Source organism: Aulonocara stuartgranti (genome assembly GCF_965226115.1).
Source record: "Aulonocara stuartgranti genome assembly, chromosome: 7".
Classification (NCBI taxonomy): Eukaryota; Metazoa; Chordata; class Actinopteri; order Cichliformes; family Cichlidae; genus Aulonocara; species Aulonocara stuartgranti.
Genome location: NC_138945.1, coordinates 1,285,468 through 1,294,324, shown reverse-complemented (window position 1 = coordinate 1,294,324; position 8,857 = coordinate 1,285,468).

Genomic DNA, 8,857 nt, shown 5'->3' with positions numbered 1-8,857 from the left:
GCCAAAATCTCTGGCGTCTGACATCAGTTACAACATGAGTCGCTTACCTTGTCCGTCACTTCCGTCACTTGTAAATGTTATCAGGAAATGATCAGACAGCAGGGGGTTTTCTTCTTTTCTTCTTTGCTGGCATTTCTCTCCGAACTGGCAGCAAATGCAGCTTCTCAGTGACAATTTGTCACAGTCTGGCGAGGGCAGACTGTATGAATTGAAAAAGGACCCAAAATGCAGACTCCAAGGAACAGGGAACAAAACTTGAATGTTAACAAAAAGCGAGCCGTTTAATATGGCTGGTAAAAAAGGTACAAACAAAGGGCAAGGCAAACTGAAGCAAAATTAACACAAACCTAAACTGGGAAATCTAAACAAACAATAAGAAAAACCTAGACAAGAAACTTGGAAGCATGGCATAGGAAACATTTCTCTCCGAACTGGCAGCAAATGAAGCTTCTCAGTGACAATTGGTCTGTTAGGAACCATCTCACTGATAAACGATGGGGGCGCCAGTTTGCGTGATGTGCATGAAAGATTGTTGTATACCCTCTGGAGTTCGCTGAGATTTCGGAGGTCCAGCACTATCCACAGATACAGCGTCTTACAGCCTTTGCTTTGCCTGATTTTCTTTTTGGCGACCCAAAGGCGACTGTTTTTCATATATGCATGGAGCTACCTGCCAGAGAGCAGCAGGTAAGCGCATAGTCCCTCCTGCTAGCCCTCAATGTCTAAGTGTATTTAACATTGAGAGGTGGGCAACGACGCCAGGGGTGGGGTGTACACCCTGATGGTACTTTGGACTCCGTGTATCGTGCCCACCCCCAAGATCCTATATGTATGTGTAATGAGAGTGTGAGTAATGTGAATGTCTAAGTTGTGGGATAAAATTGAGGCAGAGGCAGCCAGAAGGGGACAGAGGGGAGGGGGAGGGGGGGGTAGCCTCCTCTGCACCCTGGTGACATACCCCTACTCCAAGGTCCTGCATGTGTGGGTGGTTGTGGTGGAGCGGGAAGAGAGAGGCAGCTGGAGATGGGGAGGGAAGGAAGGGAGGGGCAAGTGACCCCTCCCTGGGGCCAGCTCCCCCGCTGACCCCAGTAGGCACCCCCATACTCCGCGACCCGCCAGGGAAAGGGGGCCCAGGCCCATCCAGACCGGGGCCCAGTGCAGCAGCGCCCCCCGGCCCCACAGAGCCCGGGACAGTCCACCCAACCCCACCACAGAGAAAACTGCACCCACCCCACCATCCACTCATCTTCCAGACTACATGAGACAATAAACACCCAGGCTGAGATCTTCCTCCACCTCTCCTGTATCTCCCCCTCCTGCAGAGAGAGTTCCTGAAGAGAGGAAAGCTCCTGCAAGATGTGACAATCTCCCCCACCAGTTGAAGAGCCCCCCAGGTGGCTCGACGCACCGGCGGCACACTGCCCCAGGGCTGGGCCCCCATGCACCCACCCGCCCACAACCCCGGCAACACACCAACCAGGATCCAAGCCCCCGAGGCCCGGCCAGGGCCCCAGCCCAGAGACGGAGCGCCCCCAGAACCTCACGCCCATCCCGGACCCATCCAGGGGCAGCCAGGCTACCAGGTCAGTAACCCACGTCCGTCAGCACAGACCCTCCCCTAGCCCCGCTGCACGCAGCCGCGAGGAAACAGTCACCTGAGAGCCAACAGAGCCCCCAACCGGACATGACCGCTACCCCGGGTTGAGCCCCCCAAGGAAGATGCCTCCGGGGAACCCCCCGACGCCCTAAGCCTGTCCCTACCCCCACACCAATCACAACAGTGAAGGCGGGACCAAACTATGACCCCCCCACCCCCACTAGGTGATGGAGCTGATCAAAGGAGCCCAGAGCAATTGATCTGATGTGGTGGCAGAGGCTGTATCAAGACTAATGTAATCTAATAGATAATTTCTATATTGGTTAGAATTAAGATTATTTTTATTTTTCCAGTTCATGAGGACTGTTTTCTTGGCTATGCATAGGGCAGTGAAAACAGTATGGGCGATATTCTTTTCTGAAGTGACATTATCTAAGCTGCCCAACAAACACACTAAGGGGGAAGTTGGAATGTTACATTTCAGACACTTCGATAAGTCTTCACATATCTCGCGCCAAAACTTCTGAACTGGTGGACAGAACCAAAGAGCGTGGATGTAATTGTCCGGTGAATTGGTTTGGCAGTGTGAGCAGTTGTTGGTAGACGTAAAGCCCATCTTGAACATCCGATGACCTGTACAGTGCACTCTATGTAATATTTTGTATTGAATTAATTGAAGACTGGGATTTCTAATTAGATGAAAGGTTTTTAAGCAAATCTGAGACCAGAAGTTTAGGTCTAAGTTAACTGATAAATCCGCTTCCCATTTTGCAATAGGAAGGGATATTGATTCATCTGTTTTAGAAAGCATTCTGTATATTTTGGATAGTAATTTGGGGGTTTTAAGAGTAAGAAATTGAACCACACTTGGTGGTGTTTGTAATTCAACTTGACCCGGTTTAAATTTCTTTTTTACTATGGATTTAATTTGTTGATATTCTAAAAATCTTTTCTTGTTGATCCCATATTGTGTAACTAGTCCGTCAAATGAAATAAATTCTGTTCCTTCTAGTATATGTTCTAAATATTTGATTCCTTTACCACTCCAATCTGAAAAGTTTATCATATTATTGTTTTGTAATATGTCAGGGTTGTTCCAGATAGGTGTACGTTTGCATGGGATTAATGAAGACGCCGTCAATTTTAGAAACTCCCACCATGCTGTCAGAGAAGAGCTGATGTTGATGCTTTTAAAGCATTCATGTCGTTGGATGTTTGAGCTGATAAATGGTAGGTCTCAGATCTCTAGATTATTGCAGAGTGCTTGTTCTACATCTAGCCAAGGTTCATCTAAGAGGGTGTGTTTTAGCCATCCTGAGATAAACTGAAGCCTGTTGGCTAAGAAGTAGTGCTGAAAGTTAGGCAGTTCTAGTCCTCCTTTATCCTTGGTCTTTTGTAGTGTTTTTAAGCTTATACGTGGGGGTTTATTTTTCCAAAGGAATTTGGACATACATGAATCTAGAGATCTGAACCAATCTTGTGGCGGTTTAGTTGGGATCATTGAGAATAAATAATTTATTTTTGGTAAGACCATCATTTTTATAGCGGCAACCCTTCCCATGAGTGATATGGGTAGACATTTCCATCTAGCCAGATCATCTTCTACCTTCTTTAAAAGTGGGATATGGTTTAATTTAGTTAGATCTGCAAGCTTGGGAGAAACATTAATACCTAAATATTTTATATTTCCCGATTGCAGTGGTGTAGAAGAGGAATTATGGAAGGAGCAATTAATCGGTAGAACTGTAGATTTTGACCAGTTAATTGAGTAATCTGATATTCTTGCAAAAGAGTTTATCAATTCAATCACCCCAGAGATATTGGTTTGTGAATTTTGGGGAAAAAGCAACACATCATCCGCATAAAGGCTGATTTTATGTTCCACGTTCTTGCATTTTATGCCCTTAATTACTGAATTCTGTCTAATTGCTGCTGCTAGTGGTTCAATAAAAATTGCAAACAGTGAAGGGGAGAGTGGGCATCCCTTCCTGGTGCCCCTCAAGAGACAGAAGCTGGAGGATGTCTGGTCATTTGTTCTAACACAAGCTGTTGGGGAATTATATAATATTTTTAACCAGTTTATGAAAGAGGATCCAAAACCAAATTTGTGTAAAGTTGCAAATAGAAATTTCCAGTTAACTCTGTCGAATGCTTTTTCTGCGTCTAAAGAGAATATTGTAGTTTCTAGGTTTTTACTGTATGAGTAGTCTATCAAATTAAGTAATCTATGTGTATTTGTTGATGAGTGCCGACCTTTTATGAAACCAGTTTGGTCAGGATGAATTAAGAGGGGGGTTATTTTCTCCAGTCTCTTTGAGAGAGCTTTGCAGATTATTTTAAGGTCTACATTTATAAGGGATATTGGACGATAGCTTGAGGGATATACAGGGTCTTTGCCTGGTTTTAGCAGGAGATTAATGTTTGCAGAATTCATATTTGATGGAAGTCTGCCCTTTTCTTTAATTTCCAACAACGTTCTGTAGAAAACTGGTGCTAGAATCGACCAGAATTCATTGTAGAATTCTGCAGGAAAGCCATCTGGACTTGGAGCCTTATTATTGGGCATACTTATCAGGGCTTCCTGGAGTTCACCTGGTGTCAGTGGTGAATCCAGTGCCATTGCTTGAGTGTCCAATAATTTTGGAAGAGTTATGTTGTCCAAAAACTGATCAATTTCTTTTTTAGATGGGTTTATTTGTGGTGAATACAACGTTTTATAGAAATCCCTGAAAATGTTGTTTATTTGTATCGGATCATATATTGTGTTCCCAGATAAATCTTGAACAGCACATATAGTTGTTTTTTCTTTATTTATTTTTAGCTGGTTTGCTAGAAATTGACCGGATTTATTACCATGTTCATAATTTTGTAGGCGTAGTCTTTGTACTAAGAATTTTGTTTTTTTTATCAATTATCTCATTTAATTCTAGTTTTGTTTTGCGTATTTTGTTCATTATTTCCTGATCTTGGTGGGACGCGTAGGCTTCTTCTAGTGATTTGATGTTTTTTTCTAATTCCTGAATATTTTTGTTTTCTTTTTTCTTTTTATGTGATGAGAAAGAAATTATTTTACCTCTCATCACAGCTTTCCCTGCTTCCCATAGAACAGAAGCTGATGTTTCGGGAATGTCATTATAGTCCAAATATGAAGTCCACTCTTTTTTAAAATATTTAATAAAGTCTTCATCTTTAAGTAGTGATATATTAAATCTCCAGTTTTTACTTGGCGTAGTATTATTCTTGTGCATTAGTGTTAAAGATACAGGACCATGATCGCTGACAGCTATAGGGTGAATCTCAGTGTCTGAAATGTCGTTCAGCAGTGAGCTGCTGACCAAAAAATAATCCAGACGAGAGTAGGAGTGATGGACATGTGAGAAAGTATATTCCTTACTGGTGGGGTGAAGGGAGCGCCATGCATCGCAAAGACCAAAGTCGCTCATATACTGTTTGATTATATTTGTGGACTGCCAATTACGCTGAGTTCCCGCTGTATTGAGCCTATCCATGTCTTCATTTAGTCCAAGGTTGAGGTCGCCTCCAAGAACAAGTGTGCCATCTAAGTGTTCAGAGAGTGCACTGAAAAAACCGTGAAAGAATGAGGGATCATCAACATCTGGACCATATACACTTGCAATACATAGCTTTTTATCACGTATAGATAGTTTAATGATTAAGAATCTGCCCTCTGGATCTATAACTGTATCGAGTACTGTGAAATTAATATTTTTATGTATTAAAATTGCTGCTCCCCTTTGTCTAGAATTATAACAAGCTGAGAACACATTAGGAAACTCCGGTGTTTTAAGTTCATTCGAACCTCTAAGAGGTCTGTGGGTCTCTTGTAATAGGACAACATCCGCCTGTAGTTTTTTGAGTTGGTTAAATATTTTTAACCTCTTTTCTCTGGAGCCAGCTCCATTTATATTCCATGTAATGAACCTCAGTGTACCCATAGATGTTTGTGTATAACTAGGGATGTATGCTGTGTGCGTCGCTTAGCCAGGTGGAGAGAATACGTCACTTGTTCATAAATAAAGAGAAGGAGAGAGAGAAAAAATGTGTGGCGAGATGCTCCCTGAGTCTGACTTTGTGTATGCATAGTTACTAATATGAGTAGGCTTGGCTTAAGTGTGTGTGTGTATCTTATATGACTGTGTGCGCTGTCTGACTGATGTAAATGTGCTGCCGTTGAGCGCATGGTGCGTATGTGTCGAAATAAAGGATGTTTGTGGATGAGTGTCGAAGCAGGTGATCGAGGCAGTGAAAGGAATAAAGAAAGAAACCAAGGACAGGGGTGAGCAGCATAAAACCAAGAGGGGGGAAAAGAGAGGAGGGGAAAAAAAAAAAAAAAAAAAAATGAGAAGAAAAAAAAACAGAAACAAAACGTAAACATTCCAATTAAATCACTGACGGAGAGTGACGGTGTTAATTCTGCTATGAAATCACACTTTAAGATGCGATTTGATACTGGTAAGTTAAACAGATGTTAATGCAAGTTAGTGTGAGTGGATAGGGAAATGGTGTAGCTGATTCTTATCTGGTGTGAGGTTAATACAGCCACGGAGTGATGTTGGGGTCGCGCCTTTTAGGGGACGGTGTTTGGCTTCTCCGTGTACGGGTGATCCAGCTCCGTCTGCACAGCCTTATCCACTTTGACCCGCAGTCCGTCCACCTCGTGCCGATCGTCGCAGCTTTTTCTTTTAAAAGCCATCAGCCGCTGCATGATCTTCTCACAGGACTCCATCTGAGAGTCCTGGGCGAGCAGTATGGCTCTGTTAGTGATGGCCTCCAGAGCCAGCCAGATGTCAGGGCGCCCTGGTCCCAGCACCAGCAACGTCTGCAGGATGGACAACAGCTGGAGAGAGGCTGGGGAGCTGCTCACCTTGTTAAAAAGTGTAGTAAAAACCTCCAGGTGATTACTCATATCAATGCCCCCATACACTCGCAGGAGCTCTTCCTCATCTTCAGCCATCGCCTCTTCAAAAGCTTCGCACTGAATAATCAAGTCTTCATCCTCCTGCTCCCTCAGCTTTGGCAGAACATCAAGTAACTGAAGCCCTGCAAGCAAAATAACACAAAATGACACAGCTCCGAGTAAAACAACAAGAAATCAGCGGCTTTTCATGAAATGTCTTACAAAAAAACCCCACATATTTTGATTTTCTCTATTTAGCTGGGTAACATTTTAAGTGAGACATTTCACTGACTCCCTTAGCGTGGCATTTTCAGCAGCGAGCGTTTCCACCTGCTGCTGGCTGAACTCCAGTGATTCTCGCAAGGATTTAAATTCCCGGTGTAGAATCTCCACCAAGTACAGCCTTGCATCGAAACTGGACAATCGTTTGTCGATTGACTCAAGGATGTCAGCTATGTCGTTGCCGGATGGCGATGTTGTGCCAGGGGAATCTGCCGGGCAACATCTTTTCGATGACTGCGTCTCAGATTTGGCCGGGGAAGATGCACTCTGAGCCTTCATTATGAGATCCTGGAAGAACTGATCAATATAATCTTGGAGAGCCTCTAAACTCTCCCCGTTGTTCTCCAGGGTGTTGGAGATGATTTAGATAAATGTTGTTAGTTATAAGACAATTGATAAGTGTATTTGGTAAAATTGAAGCTTAAAGGAATTTGTTCAATTCTAAGCTACCATTTGCTTTAATTTTTTCGCCAAAATCTCTGGCGTCTGACATCAGTTACAACATGAGTCGCTTACCTTGTCCGTCACTTCCGTCACTTGTAAATGTTATCAGGAAATGATCAGACAGCAGGGGGTTTTCTTCTTTTCTTCTTTGCTGGCATTTCTCTCCGAACTGGCAGCAAATGCAGCTTCTCAGTGACAATTTGTCACAGTCTGGCGAGGGCAGACTGTATGAATTGAAAAAGGACCCAAAATGCAGACTCCAAGGAACAGGGAACAAAACTTGAATGTTAACAAAAAGCGAGCCGTTTAATATGGCTGGTAAAAAAGGTACAAACAAAGGGCAAGGCAAACTGAAGCAAAATTAACACAAACCTAAACTGGGAAATCTAAACAAACAATAAGAAAAACCTAGACAAGAAACTTGGAAGCATGGCATAGGAAACATTTCTCTCCGAACTGGCAGCAAATGAAGCTTCTCAGTGACAATTGGTCTGTTAGGAACCATCTCACTGATAAACGATGGGGGCGCCAGTTTGCGTGATGTGCATGAAAGATTGTTGTATACCCTCTGGAGTTCGCTGAGATTTCGGAGGTCCAGCACTATCCACAGATACAGCGTCTTACAGCCTTTGCTTTGCCTGATTTTCTTTTTGGCGACCCAAAGGCGACTGTTTTTCATATATGCATGGAGCTACCTGCCAGAGAGCAGCAGGTAAGCGCATAGTCCCTCCTGCTAGCCCTCAATGTCTAAGTGTATTTAACATTGAGAGGTGGGCAACGACGCCAGGGGTGGGGTGTACACCCTGATGGTACTTTGGACTCCGTGTATCGTGCCCACCCCCAAGATCCTATATGTATGTGTAATGAGAGTGTGAGTAATGTGAATGTCTAAGTTGTGGGATAAAATTGAGGCAGAGGCAGCCAGAAGGGGACAGAGGGGAGGGGGAGGGGGGGGTAGCCTCCTCTGCACCCTGGTGACATACCCCTACTCCAAGGTCCTGCATGTGTGGGTGGTTGTGGTGGAGCGGGAAGAGAGAGGCAGCTGGAGATGGGGAGGGAAGGAAGGGAGGGGCAAGTGACCCCTCCCTGGGGCCAGCTCCCCCGCTGACCCCAGTAGGCACCCCCATACTCCGCGACCCGCCAGGGAAAGGGGGCCCAGGCCCATCCAGACCGGGGCCCAGTGCAGCAGCGCCCCCCGGCCCCACAGAGCCCGGGACAGTCCACCCAACCCCACCACAGAGAAAACTGCACCCACCCCACCATCCACTCATCTTCCAGACTACATGAGACAATAAACACCCAGGCTGAGATCTTCCTCCACCTCTCCTGTATCTCCCCCTCCTGCAGAGAGAGTTCCTGAAGAGAGGAAAGCTCCTGCAAGATGTGACAATCTCCCCCACCAGTTGAAGAGCCCCCCAGGTGGCTCGACGCACCGGCGGCACACTGCCCCAGGGCTGGGCCCCCATGCACCCACCCGCCCACAACCCCGGCAACACACCAACCAGGATCCAAGCCCCCGAGGCCCGGCCAGGGCCCCAGCCCAGAGACGGAGCGCCCCCAGAACCTCACGCCCATCCCGGACCCATCCAGGGGCAGCCAGGCTACCAGGTCAGTAA